The sequence below is a fragment of the Tamandua tetradactyla genome, chromosome 6, assembly GCF_023851605.1.
Source record: "Tamandua tetradactyla isolate mTamTet1 chromosome 6, mTamTet1.pri, whole genome shotgun sequence".
Taxonomy (NCBI): domain Eukaryota; kingdom Metazoa; phylum Chordata; class Mammalia; order Pilosa; family Myrmecophagidae; genus Tamandua; species Tamandua tetradactyla.
Window position 1 is genome coordinate 64185017 of NC_135332.1, and position 13145 is coordinate 64198161.

A 13145-nucleotide genomic window follows, 5' to 3' on the forward strand; every position below is an offset into this window, starting at 1 on the left:
TAGAAGGAAAGCTTTCTAAATGTGTATTACACATTGTCTTGCTTTATTTTGTCAAGTATCTTGAATAGAATTTAACCATTTCTTGATCACTTAGGGGTTCTGGGAGGTGATGTAACGAGTCATTAGGAATATTAGATTCTTAATAAGTTTTGCCTTGCCCTAGAGTGCTATGAATTTTTGTTTCTACTTTTTAGTTTTATGTGTTTCCCCTTCATGGCCAGCCTCTCAGATGTAATTCCTTTCTGTGGTTAGTAGAGTTACCTCTACCAGCTTGGCTTTGCTTTTTCTAATCTGCTAAAGATTGGGAAACAGATTAAAAAGTTAAGTTCAGGCTGAAGTGAGAGTAAATAAACTGTGAGTTGAAGCTTAGGGGGTTTCAATGAAAATGCATGGTCTTTGTGACAACTCATATGGTTGCTTAGGGCCTTTTTTTCCTGAAATGTAAATGATGTTTGACTATGTTGAAGCAACCACACATGTAGAAATTAGAGCCATTTACAGCAATACAGTATGATCTGTTACATTTTATATGACTACTGTTGGCTGAATCAAAGTTTTCTATTCAATCCTTCCATGGGAAGAGTCTTGTGTAGGTGGGGTCATGTCTAAAGGACAAGTTGCATTAGTCAAAACCAATCTGTGGGCACAGAAATAGAAAGGAATAGGACTTACACAGAGCATTTTCCAAAGCAGATTTAACAGAACCATGATTCCGAGAGAAATTCCATGAAATAAATGGTTAAGTGAGTTTTGAAAATGCAGCAAAGTCTCTTCCCTGCTCTTAGAGATTAGCTGTAAATATTAGCATAGTATGGTTTTGAGAAGGCTTTCAGCAAAGAAATGAGAATTTTGTGCCTGGAATATCCTGAAGTGGTTTGACGCTGAAACATTATCTTGTTCCCTGATTTAGGAAACAAGAAGAGCAGGCTGAAGGATGTAACCCATGTAGAAAATTTCCCTATGTTTTAGCATCATTAGGCCCGAAAGCAAGCAATCGAGAGATACCAGACATAAAACAGCTGCGTTTATTGAAAGTACAGCTTTTTATGTATTGTAGATGCTCGGTAAATATTTGTTCTGGTGAGTGATGGAATCTAGAAGATTTGTGGAGTGAATCTGGGTTGCAAGAGGATAAAGCAGAAAAGAATGAAATCGAGCTCTCAGTTTCACTTAACAGTAATAGTTAACATTTATTAAGCGCTTACTATGTACCTGACTTTATCCATCCATATTGGCTCACTGAAGCTTCATAATAGTTCTATGAGGTAAATGCCAATATCATTCCCATTTTACAGTGAAAGAAATTGAGCATAGAGTTTAAGTAACCTTCCCAAGACCATACAACTAGTAAGGGGCAGATATGGGATTCAAACCCTCTCTGGCTCTAGCATCCATGCCTATGACCTCTCACTTTGGAAACACATCATGGATGGTCTACACAGTATGGGGCTCTGTGCTGGGAATGGGAATAGGGATATGAGATAGAGGACGTACCCCTCAAAGAGTTGACAGTGTAGATGAGAAGAGAGTACATATGCATTAAAAGGATAAATCCCTTTCCCAAGAATAAATTAAATGCCAGAAAATGAGTAGGATGCACAATGGATTAGACGATGTGCTAAATAGTTTAGAACTATGAAGTGTATTGATATACAAAATATTGTCAGAGTTGTGATCAGGGATAATTATATTGCTTGGGGGGTGGATATCTGGAGGGGAATGGTGACTGTGGAAATAATAATCTTTCTGTAGTAGTTTCCAATTTTTTTATCTTTAAGTGTTTCATTATGCTTAATTTTCTCTATAACCCTGAAGATGTATACTGTTTATGTATTATTATCCTCACTGTCCACATGGAGAAACTGAGGCCTCAGGGGGTTGAGTGTTTGGCCAAAAGGCCCCTCAGCTAGTAGGTAATAGAACCACAATTGAAATCCAGGGTTTCTGCTTCCAGAGCTATGCTCTTTCTTCTCTCCTCTCCTTTCTCTTAAAGGAGGGGACCTTTGTATGGGTGAGAGGGACGGGGTGGGGGGCATTCTAGGCTTAGAAAACTGAGGGATCATGCTTTAGGAACACGACTTCCCTAAGCATGTTTTCTGTGATGTTCAACAGGCTGAGCTTGGCTGCAGTAGACGATTGGGAAGGGTGTAATGTAATGGGTGTGAAGCTGGAAAAGTGGGCTGGGTCTTATTTGTGACAAGTGTCCAGTGAAAAGTGAAGGAGGTAGGACATTATTCTGAGATTGTTGGGGAGCCTTTTTAGGTTTGTGAGTAGAAAGGTGAGTATATATATGTGTGTGTGTGTGTATATATATATATATATATGTATGTATGTATGTATGTATGTATACACACATACGTTATATACTGTATACATACACACATATATATCACTTATATATACGTGTATGGTATATATGAATCTGAGACTGATGATAGGATATAATGGAGTGGGGAGAAACTTGGGGCTTAGAACCATTCAGTAACTATTGAATAAATCTTGGAGAGATGAAAGCAGATGCTTTTACAGGCTCTGATGACTTGTGGAGTGTGAGGGCAATTAGATGTTGAGAATTAACCCCTAGATGCCTCTGCTAATGCATGTCTGTGTTAAAATACTCCATAGCTCCAATGTGAAGACAGGCTTTCACAAAGGCTGTGCTCTGAGTTCTCTGAGCCCACCTTGCGGATTTAAGGAGAAGAGTGCTGTGTATGCTTGTAGTTTTTTTTCCCTTGCTGCCTCTTTTAGACACAACAACAGAAGAGAATTTTTAAGCCCCAAGAGGTGAAAGAGTGTGTTTTGGGGCCTGACTTAAGACGTCTGTGAGCTCTAGGCTTAGCTTTTGAGACTCTACCCCACATTATTTCAATGTATTAAATTCTATTCAAGATATTAAACTTGACTTACGTTGGATGTAAAGAAATAATCCTGGTGTGAAATGAAGAGGATCTTAATTAAGTAGAGTATGCATGAGATCTAAATAGAAAGAAAATTCAAGGGATACTATGAAAGCAGTATCAATAAGACTTTGATCACTGATGGATTTGAGGCAGGAAAAGGAATCAAAGAATCTTTTCTTTCATCCTGCCATCATTTCAGCCTGAGAATCTAGGGACAGGAGAACCAACTTAAAGGGAACACTGAAGAGGAAAAGACAAGTTCACTTGTATGCATATTGAGATTGAGATGATAGCAGAGATGTACTCCTGGCAGGCAAAGTTATGGGTTCAAAGTTTAAAGGAGAAATCAACGCTGAAAATAAAGTGTGTGTGTGTGGGGGGCATCTATGCAGAGGTGATAGTTGAAACCATAGAAGAGGTTGAGCTCTTGGTGATAGAAAGTCTGTTTAGGTGCTGGAAGGAGAAAAGGAAGACAGAAAAACTGTCAAAGAAAGGTCATTCTGCACATAAGCAAATATCTGATTAAGAATCAGCAAGATCTCATTGGAATCAGAAGAGCCAAGTGAATGTTTATTATTATATTCTGCCATTTTCTGACTGTGGCAAGTCAGCTCTCCTCTCAGAAACTCTGGCATTTTTACCCCTCAGCCACAAAGTCAGAAAAATAATTCTGTTTCTGCTCAAGTTCCAACGATGTTGTGGGAATCAAATGAGATAGTGTATACGTATGCCATCTAGTTGTGGCCATCTCTGCACACAGTCTGTTTCCAGCACAAGTCCAACAGTATGTTTTTAGTCTGTGCCAAACTTGACAGTAGATAATCCACTAGCACCAAAAATATAAATGAGCAATGTAGACTTTACTGAAGATTTTATAGGGGAGATGTAGAAGAAGATTATATCACATATCCCATAGTCAACTATTCAGAATTTCCATCAGAAATGTCTGCTGTACAAAGCCCACTTCACACTGCTGTTGGTGGTTCATTTCTTTTCTTCCCCTTCCCTGTCTCCCACTGCCACTCCCACCAGTACTCAATGGCTCCTTTATTACATGGTACCATTTACTCTGCCCCAGCCCTGCATCCCTACTCATCTGGCTAATTAGCAAGATAAAAGTTCTCAAGTAAAGAAGACCACTTCCATCCTTATAAGCAACTTTGGAAACCTTCTACTGTTTCTCATAAATGCCCTTCAGATTGGTCTCACTTCCCATCCCACTAGAGACATAGCCCATATCTCATACCCCACAGATCTACCATCTCTCCAAAACCTCAGGGTTCTGGGAATGAGACTTTTCTCTCGCCTTGTTACGAGATCATTTCGTCAACATGAAAGTGAAGGGAACTTTATTGCTAGTGGCAAAAGAAGTCAAGGGAGGCGACATTTTCGAGAGAGAGGCTACAATGAGGAACACTATGGAGAAGCTGAAGAAAATGAGAAAAGGCCATTGGATTGACTCAGGCCATGACCCTGCCTCTGACAGCAGTGTCAGTAGGATGGTGGGATGGAAACTGAAGGCAAGCAATTAAGGAGTGAGCAGGTGTTAAGGAGAAAACACTGTCCTAATTTTCCTAGATGCAAATATCTTCACCAAAATATATAAGGCACATTTAGAGAAAATGAAGATCTGGGCAGTGCAGTGTAAAGGAGGACAGTAATGGGGACAAAAAGAGATGACTAAGAAAAAAGTTTGATCAAGGTCACTCCTCGGAAGGCTACTTAAGGAGAGAGGGCAATTAATTGTGTTGATAGCAGGATCAGAGTTTATTCCTCACCAGTCAGCCTATCTAAGAGCTTATATAACAGATGAAATTTCAAAAAACAGAAAGACATTTCCCAGCCAGTAACAGAGATTTCTGGGTGAAAATTATAGGACAAGTACATTAGCGAATGACACAAATTCATGTTTCAATTGCCTAAGCAAAGATTTGAGTGAGAACGTTAGATTCTAGAACTAGAGGGAGTCCTAAAATTGTCTGAGCTAACCCACACTTTACAGAACTAGAAATTGAGGTTCTGGACAGGTTACCTAACCAGTGATAAAGGTCAAAACACGCCCCTTCCCCTTGTACTCTCAATTCAAGGGGGCAAGTTCAGAACGCTTTCAAATACAATACATAAACTTATTCTCACTGCTGGCATTTGTAAACTGAAAGTTTACCAAGCAAAATATTTATAGGGGGGTTTCAAGAGCACTATTTAAATAGATTCTCATTAAATCCCAACGAGGAGATAGATTTGACAGGTTGGGAAACGTTGTCTGGTTGTGCAGTAGTAAGTGGCAGAGTGGGAACTAAAGCAAACACCTTTTGAATCCAAGTCCAGTTTGTCTTTTCACTACCAGACAGCTGCTTCTGGCTTTGCAAGATTCTGCAAGATTACACATGCTTCTCAGAATTACACACACACAAACCAAGTATCCTTCTCTGAAAACAACGTAGGGAGACTCTGAGGATGACCTGGGAACATTGTGTTTGGGGAAGAAATTCTACCAACTAGCTCTGTTTAGTAAACTGGAGATTCAGTCCTGTGCATGCATGGGGGAGTTAGGGTCTCCCATTATCTTCCTTTTCTGTTTATTAGCTGAGTTTTGGTTATATTAGCTGCTTAATGCCTCACTAGCACTAAGAAAATATGGCCAGTTACTTTTAATTACTTCCCTTGGAATATTAAAAGATATAGTGTTTGCTGGGTACCGCCAAAATATGTATTTATAGAGTTAAACTCTGCATGATAATGGGTAGCTGAGGACAGACCTTGAGAGTCAGAATGCTGGGTTTCAAATTCTGACTTCTACCACATAAGCTGTGCAACTTTGGGCAAGCTGCTCAACCTCCCTGGGCCTCAGTATTCCCATTAGCCAAATGGGGATAATAACCATACCTAACTCATGGGATTCCTGTGACAAATGAATTAATGAACATGTAACAGGGTACTATTTGGAAGTTACATCCGTTTGGGAAAGGGGAAAGTGGGTGGGACAATGTGGACAAGAGAGCCTGAGATTTAGAAACCATGCACTTTATCTGCAGAAGACACAGACCTTGCCAGTGCCAGAGGACCCTGGAACACCCTTTATGTTGTTCTTTCACGTCTTTCATGTTGCTGTCTGGTGTGGCCCACCAGCTGACTACTGTTGTGGGGTGCACCGAAAGAGAGACCACATAATTCAAAACTGCAAGCCAATTTGGAGTCTTTATTAGCTGGCCGGCGACTGCCTCAGAAACTTCCAGGAAGGAAGATTCAGAGAGCAGCCCCTAGAGGTTTTCAAGGTGTGCTTAAAAAGGCTAAAATTATGTTGTGGTTTTGCAGTTGCTAGTAAGCAAGTGTATCGTAGAAGCAGAAAAATGCCGTTAGCTGTTGCCAAAACATATCCCGTTCTCTCAGTTTCCTAACATTGGTTATTGTTTAACTCTTGGGGACATTCTGCCCCAATGTTGTGGGGACTTTCCCAGCTTGGGCCTGACTGATTGCTTCTGGCCTTCCACACTACAGCCTGTCCATTGCTGTCCAGTCCTCCCATCCCTTCCAATGAGTATAGCAAATTTCTTGTTCAAATGGCCCAGGACAATCTTAAGCCCTAAGCCCCTCCCCCACAAAGTGAAACAAAACAAGGAAGATGAAGCCTGCATACCTGACAGAGGAGTGACCAACCATCTCGGTATGCCTGGGACTGACGGGATCCCTGAGACTTTCAGTTTTAAAATCAGGACAGTCCCAGGCAAACCTGGGTAAGTAGGCTGCCCTTACCTGAAAGGTTGTTGGGGTTATGATGGCAAAGCGCCCAAACCTAACCAAGACAGGGCTAGATGGAACCTGCCTGAGAGGTTCCACCAAATCAGGAGGGTGACAAAATCCACTCCTGGTACTGCTAATTTCAAAGCTGTACCACATAAACATGGCACTTAACACAGAGCTAGCACCATAGTAAACATGCACTCGTTCATTCATCCAACATTCATTGAACATCTAGTACTTTTGGCTGGGAGTGTTTTAAGTGATGGGGAACAAAACAGATAAAGCCTCTGCACTCCTGGAAATTACATTCTACTATGCTGGCATGTGAAAGCAGACAACAAACAAATAGCAGACAACAAACAAATAGATACATAATGTCAATTAGCGATAAATGCTTTGAAGAAAAAAAAAGCAGGGTAAGGAAATAGTGTCTATTCGGGGTTTAATTTAAACGGGTTGATCAGGGGAAGTTTCTTTGAAAAGATGATTACTTGAGCAGACACTTGAATGAAGCAGAGGAGCAAGCCTTGAGAATATCAAATGAGGATAGTAGAGATAGAGGAGAAACAAAGTGGAAAACTGGGAGGTGAGAGTGCCTGTAACCGGTCAGAAGAAAAGCCCTCCACAGGGATAAAGGGAGCCAGGGAAAGGTGCAGGGATCGAGGAGGCCGAGGGAGCCGGGTTTGGCCAATGTGGGGACTCTGGCTCTTAGATGTCAGCTGTTCTTATAAAGGCGACTATATTTCTTTCTCATGCTATGCTGAACGTCGGTCCTATGATCTCTCCTGCTCTTTTCTACTCAGCATTGGTCATTCCGTCCAATGAAAAGAATTATTATCAGCTCTTTGTTTATTCAATAGGTGCTTAGGAAGACACAGTTCCAGATAGGAGGAGAAAAAGATTTGCTCTCTCAAAGAGTTTATACTCTAGTTGGCGGATGGGGAAGGTGTCACGGTACTGATAATAGGAAAATACAACAGGGTGGGCTTTGAGGGATTTTGCCCGATGACACCAAAAAGAAACGCAGCTTCCGTTACCTGCGAGAGTATGCGTCACTTCCGGCATTCCCAGGGGCATCATGGGAGTTGCCCCACGGAGGGAAGAGAAAGCCGGAAGTGGCCTCATCATGGCCGGGTCGGTGCGGAGGTACGAACGAGTGGGAACCTGAGGTTAGGGTGCGTTTGGGAGTTTGTGAGGTAGGGAAGAGCCTTGCTCTTCTGCGTGATTTATTCACGCTGTGCGATTCCAGAGAGTAATTGTGTGAGACTTTGTGGTCGGGAAGGTGTGAAATTGGGCTTGGAGAGGAAATGAGAATGTAGGGCCCTGACGTGACTGGGCTGGGGGAAAGTTTTAGAAAATTCTCAACTCGCCTCCTCCCATTGGAAGTTTTTCTGTATATGTATAGGGATGCTATTAATAGTGCATATACCTATACCTATATAAAATATCATGCCAAAACAAGTTCAGATACTAAGATCTCGGGGTTATCAATTGAATTATGTATCAGAATAGTGGAAAATATTATAATTCTGTTGTGCAAAAAAAAATTATTTACCATCTAGTCTTTTGATGCATTTCTCATAATTTGAACTTTTACACTGTACAGTATTCCCTAAGCAAAAGCCATGAGCCTTAGTTTCTGGAGGAACTGAGAAAATATTCTGACCTCATTGTGAAGGTCAGGCTACTGTAAGCTCAGGAAAGACCTATTATGAGCTTATTCCCCAAGGGAAATGCTTTTCTCCTTTATCACCGGAGACACATTATTTTCCTTCTCGCCTCTGGAAGCAGAATCTTGGTGGTCCTTGGAGCCAGGAGGGTGGAATCAGGCTGGTAAATTCCGTCGTTAAGTAAGGTTCTTTTCATCTGACCCCTGCTTATTCTTCTGCTTCCCGCTTAGGAAAATCTGACTGATGAAGTCCCCAGTGAGGGAGCCTGGGGACACTGGTATGTGCAACATGTGCCTGAGCAAACCTCTGCCACAGCCAGGAGGCAGTTTGCTCACTGACAGCTGCTGTGTTGGCTCTGGAATGTTAATCCTTACAGAAAACTTGGATGAAAGGCAGCAGCTTTTAGTAGCTGTGCTAATGGTCTCATCCATCAAGTGACCCTGTCCTCTTCACCTTCCTGTTATCAGGTATATCCTTGTCTTTGAAGAAAAGTGGATATGAAATCTTCTTAAGAGGCAACTTACTTTAAAAGTTTTTCCAAAGTAAAGTACACATTGTATAAAGATTGAAAAATAAAAGCAGGAAAATTTTAAGCAACTCTGAAAATTCTAGATAGAGATACTTGCTACTTAAATTTTGGTTTAAATCTGTTTACACCTTTGTTCCATGGTTGTATGTGTTCGTAAATACATATACAATCAGGATAGCATACTGCTAGTACAGTTTTATGCCCTACTTTAAAAACCCAACACATTATGAGAACATTTCTCATGTTTTACATTATAGTTTTTATTAGTTGCACAGTATTCCTTCCTATGAATGTCCCATAATTAACCAATTTTCTATTGTTGAGGATTTAGGTGCTCTAATTGTTCTTTAAAATATTCTAGTAAACATAGGTGCATAAATGTATATGCGTATCTTTGAGTATTAAATGTATAGAAGTGAACTTTTTGGGAAAAGGCTGTGAATGTTTTAAGATTTGCCAAAGAGGGTTACTGGGATCCCTACAGTAATGAATGATATTGCAAAAATGGACGGAGCAGGAAAGTAGATACTAATGATCCTAATGATCTTGTTGATTGTTGGATATTGTAAATCTGCAATAATCAGTCCAAAATTACAGGAAAATGAAATGACAAATCATGTAAAAGTTGTGGATTTTACTGAAGTCGATGAAAATGGTATTAGAAATCTGCTTGAATTTTGCTAAGCTACTCACCAATGTGTATTCAGCAGTGTTGGACAAGTTAGCAATTGAAGAACCAAAAACAAAGATGATGACCTAAGAGGTGCTTTAAAGGAATGAGCTGAGGTTCAAAGGATTAGAAAGACCCTTAAAAATATCAGTGAAGTCATGATGCATTTTTTTCCTTTTAGCTTTTTTTACTGTGAAAAAATAACATATATAGAAAAAAGCAATAAATTTCCAAGTACATTTTAAACAAGTAGTTTTGCAACAGATTTTAAAGTTTGGTATGGGTTACAGTTCCATGATTTTTCATTTTTCTTCTAGCTGCTCCAAGACACTGGAGACCAAAAGAAATATTAATATATTGATTCAGCAGTCATATTCATTTGTTAAATCCTATCTTCTCTATTATACTCTTCCTCCTTTTTTTTCTTTTTTTTGTGAAAAAAAAATAAGATATATGCAAAAAAGCAATAAATTTCAAAATTTATTGAAAAAAAGTACTTCACAACAACTAGTTGTAGAACAGATTTCAGAGTTTAGTATGGGTCACAATTGCTCAATTTTAGGTTTTTATTTCTAGCTTCTCTAAGGTACTGGAGACTAAAAGAAATATCAATATACTGATTCAACACTAATACTCATTTGTTAAATCTGATCTCTGTATAACTCCACCATCATCTTTGATCTTTTTCTCATTCTTTAGGGGTATTTGGGATATGGCCATTCTAAATTTTTCATGTTGTAAGAGGCTGTCAATAATATGGGATAGGGGGATGAAACTAGTTCATGTTCTGGAAGGGCTGGCCTCTCTGCATTTCAGGACTTATCTGGTCCAGGACTCATCTGGAGGTTGTAGGTTTCTGGAAAGTTACCCTAGTGCATGGGGCCTTTGTAGAATCTTATAAAGTGCCCTAGATATTCCTTAGAATTGGCAGGAATGGTTTTGGTTGAGGTTTGGCAGGTTATGACAGTTGCAATGTCTAACTGAGCTTGAGTAAGAGTAACCTACAGAGTAGCCTCTTGACTGTGTTGGAACTTTCTGAGCCACTGACACCTTATTTGTTACACTTTTTTTCCCTTTTTGGTCAGGATGGCATTGTTGATCCCATGGTACCAGGGGAGACTCATCCCTGCAGGTCATTTCCCATACCACCAGGGATACTTTCAACCCTGAATGTCATGTCCCATACGGGGAGAGGGCAGTGGTTTCACTTGCAGAGTTGGGCTTATAGAGAGAGAGAGGCCACATCTGAGCAACAAAAGAGATCCTCTACAGGTGACTTTTAGGCATACCTATAAGTAGGCTAAGCTTCTCTGCTATGCACATAAGCTTCACGAGAGTAAGCCTCAAGATCAAGGGCTTGGCCTGTTGATTTGGGAGTCCCCAGTGTTTGACACAGTATCAGGGGTTTCTCTATTGGTAAAGTTTAATAGTTCCATATTGTTTCTTCCATCCTTTGAGGGACTTTGCCAATACTTTTTGATTATCTGCTTAATATACTCTGGGATGTATCCAGGCATTTCGTTAAACTATACAGGATTAAAGGCTCTCGTTCTTATTCTAGGCTCCCTGTGTTTGGATTGTTTAAATGATCTATCCAGATGGGTTAGGTTAGATTATGTACTACTGAAAATTCAGATTTTGGACAAAAGAAACCTTTTTTCCTTTGGTCTCAAATAGTAGGTGAAATTCTAAAATACATGAAATATCTTCCTTACATCAGTATTTTGAATTACCTTAATCCTGACCTGATTGGCTTTGTTCTTACCTCTAAATACCAGGTTATACATATTTAAAACATCCTCTCAAAATCCAGAAGTAAAAATTTCTACTCCAGACTAAATGTGACTGCTATAAGAGCTTACATCTAGGCCCATTTTCTTATAAGTGCAATATTTGCTCTTTTGTTTCTGGCTTATTTCACCTCACCAAATGTCTCACATGTTCATTCACATCACTGCATGCCTCACAACTTCGTTCCTTTTTGTAGCAGCACAATGTTCTATCATATGCATACATCATCTTTTGCCAATCTGCTTTTCAGTCAGTGCGTCTTTCAGCTGCTTCTATCTGCTGGGCCTCATGTATAATGTCCAAAGTCAACAGTCCATTAATTTTAGATAATTTCATTGTTCTCAAGAGAAAGACAGCAATAAACACATCCTCACCAAATAGAAAATCCATACCTCCCCCTAACTCTTGTCCCTCCCCTCTTTATGTACCGCTGGTATTGCTGTGATACTATTGATGTTTTCCTCTTAAACATAGCCCATAGCATGCAATAGTATTTTCCCCCCATACCCTGAAACTATACACTCGTTGCACAAGATTCATACCTTTGAAGTAGTTCATGCAAGAACTTACTTAAATTTGTAGTGTTAATCTTGGGACACGCATCATACATTTTTGTAAAAAAGAAAATGACATTCATATGACTGCATTGCATAAATTAAACATAAAGGAGGCCATATTATGCTAAGATTATAAGAAAATTCTATCCCTTTCCCCCCAGCTCCCACATTGATTCATTCTTTGTCCTAAGACTTAGGAGAGAGTTGCAGTTATAACCTAAATTTTGTGAACTGTAACTGAAAGTAGGCCTTATTTCAATAATTTTAGTTTCGTTTTAAGATAAAGCCCCCTCACATTTTACTATGAAATTTTGGATCTCATTTTAACTTGGAATCACTTTATTATTTTTGTTTTTTTATTTATGTTATTGGATTCACTTTAAATGGGTGTTTTACTAGATATTAATTGTGGAAAATCCCAAAAAATCAAACAAAAACCTCCTAGAACTAATAAGTGAGTTTAGAAAGGTTTCAGGATACAAGATGAATATAAAAATCAATTGTACTTCCTGGACACTGAATTTGAAATATAATGCCATTGACAAATGCTCAGTAAAAGGGAAAAAAACTGAGATGGAAATCTAAAAGATTGTATGCTGAGAATGACAAAATGCTGATGAAAGAAATCATCATGTTTTAAATCATCATGTTATTAAATATGTATTAAATAAATGGAGAGATATATTGTGTTAATGAATTAGCAGACAACATAATAAAGATGTCAGTTGTCTCATATTGATAAACAGGTTTAATGCAGTTCCTTAAAAACTTATTAGTTTGACTTTCAGTGATAGACTGTACTATAATTGTTAGTATTTCCTCAAAGCTCTGTAATTGTAGTATATTTTTCCCAATGAAAAATTTTAAAATAGCTATATGGAGGTGTAACTGACATATGATAAACTGAACATATTTAAAATGTGCAATTTGATAAATCTTGCCATACGTATATACCTGTGGAGCCATCACCACAGTCAAGATAATAAACAAATTCATCATTTCCGGAAGTTTCCTTCTGCCCCTTTACCATTCTCCTTACCCTCCCTCCCTGTGCCCTGGCAACCACTGGTCTACTTCCCTTCACTGTAGATTCGTTCGAATGTTCTAGAATTTTATCTAAATTAATATGTACTCTTTTTTATGGTCTGGTTGCCTTCACCTGGAATAATTTTTTTTTTTTTCATGGGCAGGTACCGGGAATCGAACCCAGGTCTCTGGCATGGCAGGTGAGAACTCTGCCACTGAACCACCGTGGCCCACCCCAGATTAATTATTTTGAGATTCATC

The 13145-nt window shown here is 39.3% G+C and overlaps 2 protein-coding genes across 11 annotated transcripts in view; one reads left to right on the forward strand and one right to left on the reverse strand.

Annotated features, from left to right (window-relative positions):
- LOC143688249 (myosin-13-like) overlaps positions 1–7724 on the reverse strand; it is a 69138-nt gene extending 61414 nt beyond the window's left edge. For both annotated transcript variants that reach the window (XM_077165979.1, XM_077165978.1), the window contains exon 1: positions 7679–7724. The gene's annotated coding sequence lies outside the window, so the exon portion shown is untranslated. The remainder of the gene's footprint in view (positions 1–7678) is intronic.
- LOC143688250 (uncharacterized) overlaps positions 1–13145 on the forward strand; it is a 298694-nt gene that overhangs the window by 17012 nt on the left and 268537 nt on the right. For 3 of the 9 annotated variants that reach the window (XM_077165981.1, XM_077165988.1, XM_077165989.1), the window contains exons 1-2: positions 7711–7787; positions 8542–8778. The exons of 1 other annotated variant lie outside the window; for it this stretch is intronic. The gene's annotated coding sequence lies outside the window, so the exon portion shown is untranslated. Of the gene's footprint in view, positions 1–7710; positions 7788–8541; positions 8779–13048; positions 13085–13145 lie in introns of those variants that run through there. 5 more of the 9 variants (XR_013177902.1, XM_077165983.1, XM_077165982.1 and 2 more) reach the window with 3 other exon arrangements.